Source organism: Salvelinus sp. IW2-2015, linkage group LG23 (genome assembly GCF_002910315.2).
Source record: "Salvelinus sp. IW2-2015 linkage group LG23, ASM291031v2, whole genome shotgun sequence".
NCBI classification, from domain to species: domain Eukaryota; kingdom Metazoa; phylum Chordata; class Actinopteri; order Salmoniformes; family Salmonidae; genus Salvelinus; species Salvelinus sp. IW2-2015.
In genome coordinates, this window is record NC_036863.1 from 26,807,109 (window position 1) to 26,816,803 (window position 9,695).

The 9,695-nt window shown below is 42.9% G+C and overlaps 1 pseudogene; it reads left to right on the top strand.

The window, feature by feature from the left end:
• Positions 1-932: 932 nt before the first annotated feature.
• The window catches only part of LOC111950226 (retinal guanylyl cyclase 2-like), a 37,713-nt pseudogene continuing 28,950 nt past the window's right edge, over positions 933-9,695 (top strand).

A 9,695-nucleotide genomic window follows, 5' to 3' on the forward strand; every position in this document is an offset into this window, starting at 1 on the left:
AAATGTCAGCATAACTATACATTTCTTTACACGTATATTTTGGGATTCCACCTCAGTAAATGTAATTTGCCTGATGACGCACTAGTGTCGAAGTAGTCTCATTTCATACAAGTGCATTTGTTTCTACCTTTTCCTCTGCTCGCCTCTTCTCCCCGATTACTTTTTTACCTTTTTCAAAAGGAGGCAAGGAGAGCGAAGGGAGACAATGCAAGGAATCGAGGAAATCCAATTGAAATTCTCCCCATGAGATTTGTTTTAGCATGCAATGTCTGTGTCCCTTTACCTTTTCACCACCTGATCAGTCTAACCACTAATGAGCATGTCCAGGTTTACGTTGGGTTATGGCAGCAGTCTGRACTGTTCGTCATAATGACYAAGACATATGTAGCYTAATCCAAAACACATGTAAGCATGCAAGCTTTCCTGCCTGAACCAACACTGTGTAGAAGATGCACAGCTGTGCACAGGTCATCTAACAGCTTTCCTGCCTGAACCAACACTGTGTAGAAGATGCACAGCTGTGCACAGGCCATCTAACATCTTTCTGCTCTGGCACGTTTAGTTCTAGTCGTTTTTCGGTTTGACACTGCCTCCTTGAATAAAACTTCCATTGTTACTCTGGCCTTGGTAGAAGCCACATTATTACCTTTGAGTTCTAAGTTCTTGTAATAAAATAACATTTGTTGTGTGACCCTGGGATAGGTAGAACACATTCRCTTTCTTTCCKCCTCTTTCTCTTCCTTTCTGATCCCTTCTTGCTTTCCCTCCCCCACCGAGCKTTAACTGCACTCTCAGGYCTCCAACACTGTTACTTATGGATTAAAAGCTAAAGCCAGTTGAGAAGTCAAAGCTTCCTTGTCCCCCCAGCCCTTCCCTACCCTTCACCTGCTCTCTTTCACCAACTATCAGTCTATCTATTTGTTACCAGACTGGGTGAATCTCACCCTTCTTCTCACGTCCCGATTAGTCCCTTGCTCCTAGGTTTGGGGCAGGTCCCAGTCCAAAACAGGGGTGGTGCCCCAGGGACTAAATTACAGGAAGCCTGTGGATTTMTTTAAACAAGAGAATTCTAAAAACAAGAGGAAATATGTAAAAAAAAAAAGAAGCAAAAAACACCCCACCTTACTTGGATGACTATTCATTTTAAATGTTCATGCCAAGATACTGCACCTGCTCTACTGCTGAATGTCAATCTGCTCATCACCTGGATTCCTGCCATTCAAAGACGGAGAGCATTGATATGGCATTATAGACAAACTACTCCAGGTCAGCAACACTTCCAATCAATATGATTTAGTTGTASTATGTTTCAGTACTAGGTAGCTAGTGTTTTCATTTCAGTACATTCCAACCTAACTTTTATGCTGTTGTGCTGTTTTATGTGGTCAGTGGTTGAAATACTTACAAATTACTTAGAACTTTTCAGGGTAAATTTTGTGACATTTTTGGGCCCATCTGCACAGGTGTGTTATCAGCATAGGTGTATGGCCAATATCAGCTATGAAAGCTGCAGTTATATCAGGATAGCTGGATTACACCCTAGACTAACACTTCAGATTCATAGAGGAATTTGTTTTTGATGGATTCAATAATCCTAGAGTCACAGCATCACATTTTAGTTGTAAGATCAGTAAATGTCCCCAAGAGACATTGTGCTGGATTTTTCATTCTATATCTATCCAGTATTGCTTTCTTATAATTTGTTTCATAGCTTAAGTCCTCACAGCTAATGTCAGTCATTTGAAATCAATGGATTTCAAGTCATAATTTGAATAATATACAACAAACATTTTATATGATGCTTGTGACATCCCTTACTGTAAATTGTACCAGCTTGTTAGCAGCTTATTAGCTATTACCATTATTAGCTTTTTAACAATAGCCATGTAGCTTAGCTACTGTTTGTACACTGTGTGTTCACTGTATGTGCTGGCCAGGGTTGAGGTTAATTCCATTTKAATTCCAGTCAATTCAGGAAGTACACTGAAATTCCAATTKTATTTCTCTTTAATGTTTTTTAATAAGGAAAATGTGTAATTGGAATTTGGTTTAATTTCTGAATTGACTGGAATTTAAATGGAATTGAACCCAACCCTGGTGCTACCTGCAACTCACAATAAACTATAACTTTATCATGTTGTACACTCACCCACTTCAGAACAGGTCATGTTTTATCATGTCAGCAACTGAGGGGCAACCATCCATTGAACATCAGTTCATGAATTTACATTTTTGTCTTTTAGCAGAAACTCTTATCCAGAGTGACTTACAGGAGGAATTAAGGTTAAGTGCCACGTTCAAGGGCACATCAACACTTTTATTTACTTAGTCGGCTCAGGGATTCGAACCCGGCGACCTTTTGATTACTGGCCRAACCTATCCAACCTGTCCACCTCTTTTGCACATAGCTGTGTGTGTAGAGTTAAGGAAAGAGGGGCAGTAAGCCTACACTTTTGCTGCTTAACCAATATACTATGTACATAACACACGTAGCAAATAACACTTTTAGTATGAGCACTTTAATTTTAGAAATTAGCACTTTTAGTTTGAAATTAGCACTTTTAGTTTGAAATTAGCACTTTTAGTTTGAAAGTGAGAGGGCATGGGTCAAGGTGTGGGGACAGTGGTCTTTTCTTTCAAAATCCAGGTAACTCAATCAGGGTTAGGGGTCAATTCCATTTAAATTCAGGAAGTATTCAGTTGAGGAAGTAAACTGAAATTCCAATTCKTATTTTCTTCAATGTATTTTCTGTTTACTTCCTGAATGGTCTGGATTTAAAAGAAATTGACCCCAACCCTAAAACTGCACAGTTCCATTGATAGGACAGGTTCTAATAAAAGGTCAGTGATGATCAAATCAAAGCTTCTTGATGGTCTTCCAAATCCAGTTATGTCTGGAGATATTACAGAGTGAGATAGAAGCGATAGAAGAGATAGAAGTGGAGGAGAGGCTGACCACAGGGAGTGAGTGACTTCAGAGAAAGAGAAAGCGATAGGAACATGGAAGACAGATTTAGAGCCACGTTACATGGCCCCCACCTGTCACAGCCTCATAGCAGCTAATCTGATTATTATTTGCATGTCATGAAAGCTGACGTTGCAAAGAGCTGGGCATTGATTCAGTTATGGTTTCAGGGCACCCTGGTCTGAAGAGACAGATGGACTGGGACTGAGCTCCTCCAACATCACATTACATTCTTATATAATAAGGATGATTTTTGTCCAAACATGTTGAGGCAGTTTTGAGAGTTTAGTACTACAACACTGTCAGTCTTGTTCACCGGTGATTTGTCTTACATCATTACTTCATATGTATCATTACTTCATACTTCATACAGTTGTCRAAAAGCAGTTGGTAATTCCATTTTTTTGTCTTGACATTGTCAAGCATAGATTGGTAACTTRTTTTCTAATTTGTAACTTGGCCAAAAAGAATGGCACCGATAGGTGGTTCTGTTATAAGCAATCTCACTTAAACCCTCATATCCGCCTCCCCGTTTGATCTTGAAACTTGAAACTTTGTACTGATCACTGATCAAATTTGCATCAAAGATTCTCCTACACCTTAGAAATTTGGGAAACWTTTGAAAAACGTATTCTCATGAACATGTCCAAAATTACACAAAATTCGGGTATGTATGCCAATGGTAAAAACAATTAGGTTGTGAGAAAAGCTAAGGGATCGTGTTACTTCACAACGGCCTATCAACTTGAAACTTTTTAGGGGTCATCAGACATTTGCCTGATGGCCCAAAATTGATTATTATGCTGCTCTATTGTTRGGTTACATACTGTCAATTCGGAAAGAATTCAGACCCCTTGACCGTTTCCACATTTGTTTACGTTACAGTCTTATTCTAAAATTGATTAAATTATTTTATTTTTCTCATCAATCTACACACAATACCCCATAATGACAAAGCGTAAAAACAMTTTTTTAGCCATTTTTGCACATTTATAAAAACTAAAACTAAAATTCCTTACTTACATAAATATTCAGACTGCTATGAGACTCGAAATTGAGCTCAGGTGCATCCTGTTTCCATTGATCATCATTGAGATGTTTCTACAACTTGACTGGAGTCCACCTGTGGTAAATTTGATTGATTTGACATGATTTGGAAAGGCACACACCTGTCTATATAAGGTCCCACTGTTGACAGTGCATGTCAGAGCAAAACCAAGCCATGAGGTCGAAGGAATTGTCTGTAGAGCTCCGAGACAGGATTGTGTCGAGGCACATATCTGGGGAAGGGTACCAACAAATGTCTGCAGCATTGAAGGTCCCCAAGAACACAGTTGCCTCCATAATTCTTAAATGGAATAAGTTTGGAACCACCAAGACTTTTCCTAGAGCTGGCCGCTCGGCCAAACTGAGCAATCCGGGAACTGAGCAATCGATGGTCACTCTGACAGAACTCCAGAGTTCCTCTGTAGACATGGGAGAACCTTCCAGAAGTCCAACCATCGCTGCAGCACTCCACCAATCAGGCCTTTATGGTAGAGTGGCCAYACAGAATCCACTCCTCAGTAAAGACACATGACAGCCCTCTTGGAGTTTGCCAAAAGGCACCTAAAGACTCTCAGAACATGAGAAACAAGATTCTTTGGTCTGATGAAACCAAGATMGAACTCTTTGGCCTGAATGCCAAGTGTCATGTCTGGAGYAAATGAATGTCTCTGAATGTCCTTGAGTGACCCAGCCAGAGCCCGGACTTGAACCCGATCGAACATCTCTGGAGAGACCTGAAAATAGCTTGCCAGTGACGCTCCCATCCAACCTGACAGAACATGAGAGGATCTGCAGAGAAAAATGTGAGAAACTCCCCAAATATAGCTGTGTCAAGCTTGTAGCGTCAGACCCAGGAAGACTCGAGGCTGTAATCGCTGCCAAATGTGCTTCATCAAAGTACTGAGTAAAGGGTCTGAATACTTTTGTAAATGAGATATTTCCGGTTWAAAAAAATTATGTTTTTGCTTTGTCATTATGGGATATTGTGTGTAGATTGATGAGGGGGAAAAAATYATTTAATCAATTTTAGTAACAAAATGTGGAAAAAGTCAAGGGGTCTGAATACTTTCCGAATGCACTGTATTTTAGTCTGAGACTGCCATCATTGGAGTTGTTTGTGGTAAAGTCAAAATGAGGGTTGGTGTACAAAACAAAGTCATCAGCAAATTGATTTTCTCTAATCAATCAGAGTATCAAAGCCAATGACACATTTTCAAAATGCAGTTGTACCCACGTGTGTCATGGTTCTGTCCTAATGCACTGGTTTCTGGGACCAATTCCATTCTAGAAATCATCAGGTAGGTACTCAGATCTAGACTCATTGCAGAGAAGAAACTGACGTCCGTGAGCGTGGCGTAGTGTTTTGCCGGAACAAGGAGTTTGGGTGGCCAGGCAACAAACACATTACCATGATAAACCATGTTAAGTTTGGCACTGATATCTTAAAAAATAAGGAAACTATTAACAATGAACTTTTTTGACTATGTAACACAAAAGCTTAAAATAATAAGTCAAAATCTTCTTCTCATGGACTAAAAGTCAGATTCACTCCAAATGTGGTCTTAGGACTCATCACAATAGTCCCTAAAGAGTTTGAGAAAATAACATTGATGCACTCAAAGATGCCCACACTGTACCAGAATATATATATTAGCACATACACTAATATGCTAAAATATGTTAAAAAGATCAAAACAAATCTTCTCCTCATGAACCATACGTCAAATTCCCTCCAGATGTTGTATTTAGACTCGTGATTGCACATAAAGGAAGGTAGTTTCTGCATGATAGGGTGCCTGCTTTGTTATTCAACTTGCTTTGTTATCTTGCGTCCTTTCTGTTATCCTGGGAACCCTGTTCATTGCTCCTGGCAGCTATATTTTAATATGTTATGTAATAAACCTACATTAATGGTAATATAGTTAAAGTCCAATTATTATAGAAACAGTGCATTTCTGAGCCTCTGGTGACACTGTAGCTCACCAACAAAAACAGAGTTATATCCTAGAAAATTGAGACAGTAAATAATACATATATGGCCAGGCAACACAATATGTCTAATTTTGTTCTCTCTCTCCCTCCTTCTTTCTCATATATTCCATGGAAGCAGTAATGGCTGGGAGTCCAGTGGTGACCTTCCCAGCTCTGGGCTAGTGCCCTACAGAGCGCTAGGGGTCAGAACACACACACACACACCCACTCTACCCTCACTTCCAACCCTCCACTCCTCATCTGTGGTGTCTGACTAGTTAGAAGCCCTGTAGGACAATGGCAACTCACAGAAACTCTAGTTTCCTCATCAACCTCTCCCACCACCCACGATGGACACAAGATCCCTCAATGAGGGAGAGAAGGAGACAAAGAAGGACAGAGGATACAGACACAATGAACAGTACAACCCCCACATCTAAATCTGCAGTGCTACGCTCCAGAAGCTGGTGGGGCAACTGGCTTATGTTGCCCCTGCTGATGGCRACCTATCTACCGTGTGAGGCCTGGGGRGCCACTTTCACTGTGGCCGTAGTTGGGCCCTGGACATGTGACCCTATGTACTCCAAAGCCCTCCCTGACCTGGCTGCCCGCCTGGCCACCGCCCGCCTCAACAAGGACCCCTACACTAAGAAAGGCTACTGGTACGACTATACTCTGGTCAATGAGGACTGTAAAACATCCCGCGCTCTGGCCCGCTTCACCTCTCTGGAAGGCTATGGCTCAGCTTTTCTCGGCCCTACTAACCCAGGCTACTGCTCATCGGCCGCCCTGTTTGCGAAAAACTGGAATAAGCCCCTTCTTTCCTGGGGCTGCCTGAAACCCAACATGGAGGATGGACAGTATCCCACCTTTCATCGGCCCCTGCCTCTGTCCTCCCGGGTTCTGTTTTCTATGCTGCGGTACTTCCGCTGGGCCCATGTAGTCATCGTGACGTCAGAGGATGACCTGTGGGAGGCTACAGGACACGAGCTGGCGGCCTCTCTGAGGGCCTTGGGCCTGCCGGTCAGCACTGTGGTCACCATGGAGCCTGACAAAGATGGGCCCACAAAAGCCTTGAAAAGGATACGGGAGTTAGACCGTGTCAGAGGTGTGTATGCACATTTGTGTTTGTTTGTTTCTTTATGTGTGTGTGTATTTGTTTAAGTGTGTGTGTGTGTGTGTTTGTGCATGCGTGCATTCTTGTGTGTGTGGTAAAAGGTGAGAGGAAAGATAGACAACATCACTGACTAACTGTCATCTATTCCCTTGTATGACACTGCCACACTGCAAMGACTAATAATTGTCTACTATTTCCTTCTGTCCCCTATCTCTGACTTCACTAACTTTTTACTCTCCTCCTCCTCCTCCTCCTCCTCCTCCTCCTCCTTTTCTCCTCCTCCTCATCATCCTCTTCTCCTCCTCCTCTTCTCCTCCTCCTCCTCCTCTTCTCCACCTCCTCATCTTCTCCACCTCCTCCCCTCCAACTCCCCCTCCTCTGCCTCTGCCTCTGCAGTGGTCATCATGTGTATGCACTCAGCTTTGATCGGTGGTGTGGCCCAGTATCAGCTCCTAACCTCTGCCTTGAATATACGCATGATAGAACGTGGCTACGTTTTTATCCCCTATGACACCCTCACATACTCACTGCCCAAGGGCACAAACTTTAATGCCCTGACCAATGACAGCTTGTTGAGAAAAGCCTACGACGCAGTTCTCACAATCACCATGGATTCTGGCGAGAATACTTTCTATCAGCGCTTCAAAGATGCTCAGGAGAAATTTGAGATCCGCACCAGCACTCCACCAGATCAGGTGAGACATCCCAGAACACAGCCCCTGGATATTCATCTAGTCATCATTAGTCACACATGCCATGGACATGCAGTACTGTAGCAAGCACCTTTGGATGAACAACAGTCCTCTTGAGTTTTAGTTCTTCACAAACAGGTTACCTATAGGTCTTTGGACCTCTCCAGCCTTAAAACCAAATACATATGAATGTTGTTGGAATGTTTTATTATTGATGATAATGACCAATGGTTTGTCAGTGCTGTACCACTGTCTTAGTAATGGTATGTTCCTCTATTTCTGTACTCCTTGCCTAACGTCATCAAACCCCTTAGTGCCAATCTAAAGAGTCTACAGACAGAGTCTTCAATAACAGTCGGTCAGATAAATAATTTATACATTGTCACCACTCTTCTCCCCTGACGTAGGTGTCTCCATTTTTCGGCACCATCTACAACATGATATATTACATGGCCTATTCAGTGGAGAAGAGTCGGATGGCAGCGGGGCGCTGGGTGGATGGGGAAACCATGCTCCAGAGCGATGGAGGGGTCAAATTTGAGGGCTTCAACCAGCACATCTCATCCGACAAAGATGGGTTGGGGATGCTGGCTCGCTACGTGGTCCTGGACTCAGACGGGGGAGACAAACTCTACATGACACACACTCTGGAGGGCCCCCACACCCTTGGCAAATTTGGGGCGGTCAAGTACAATGGGCGCTCCATCCACTTTGCAGGCAGTAGCCCCAGCACAGACTCCCGTTGCTGGTTCAGTCCATACATCACCTGTGGTGGGGGTAGGTGYTCTAGCGTTGGGGTCAGTGATGTACCAGTAGCCTATGGTAAAATGAGGTCTGTGTTCCCTCAAACTATTTCTCTTCATAACTCTTTCTCTATRCCCCTCTCTGCCTTTAGGAATGGATGCAGGTACTATTCTCTTTCTGTTTGTCCTGTTCTGTGGGTTGGTTGGAGGTGGAGCTGCCTTCTATATGAAGTAAGTTAGGCTTAAACACAGAGAGGAGTGTGCCAATCAGTGGCCAATTTTGTCTTCTGCATTGAACAAACTTTTGATTGTAAATGAGGTTACTGATGTTTTGGGGTCTTCACTTTGTGTCTGACCAGGAGAGGTGGCCAGATTGGAATCAGCTTTGGAGGATCAGGGGAAGGAGAAGGGTCCTTAAAAGTAGTCTTGAATCTGAATGACCTGATTTTCATCAATACCCAGACCAGCATAAGGGTCAGCTTGATGCCTATCATACCATAAAGGATTATAGCCTAAATACTGTATTTGTATGTGTGTGTGAGTTTTTCTGTTTAAAGTCCCTTATCTTTGATGGACTGTCTATTCTGAAGCCATTGTAACCCCTCTCTCTCTCTCTCTTTCTCTCTCTCTCTCTCTCTCTCTCTCTCTCTCTCTCTCTCTCTCTCTCTCTCTCTCTCTCTCTCTCTCTCTCTCTCTCTCTCTCTTCTCTCTCTCTCTCTCTCTCTCTCTCTCTCTCTCCTTCTCTCTCTCCTCTCCTCTCCTCTCTCTCTGAGTAGAAGCTGAATGAGGACAGTATGATGAAGAGTCAGCTGGACGTGAATACGCCTCGCACTCAGTGTCGGGACGCAGCTACTTTGCCTCCACCCCTGACAGCTCAACGTCGCCGTCTTCGAGGTGGGTCACATGTTAATGTGGTGAATCTACTTAAAACTACTTTCAAACAGAGACAGCAATCCAATATCCAATGTTGATGCGCTGCATGTAAGAAATAACACCCAATTGTGCTACTCTTGCCTGTCTTGGTGACAAACAGTTATGAACAAATACATCTCTGTTTAGTGTCCCTGTCCCTAGCTTTTTGGTTTTCCAGATAAACATTTGCTAATACCTTTGTATTATATGTTCACTAGGGTGACTGGGTGTGGTTGAAGAGATGTCCC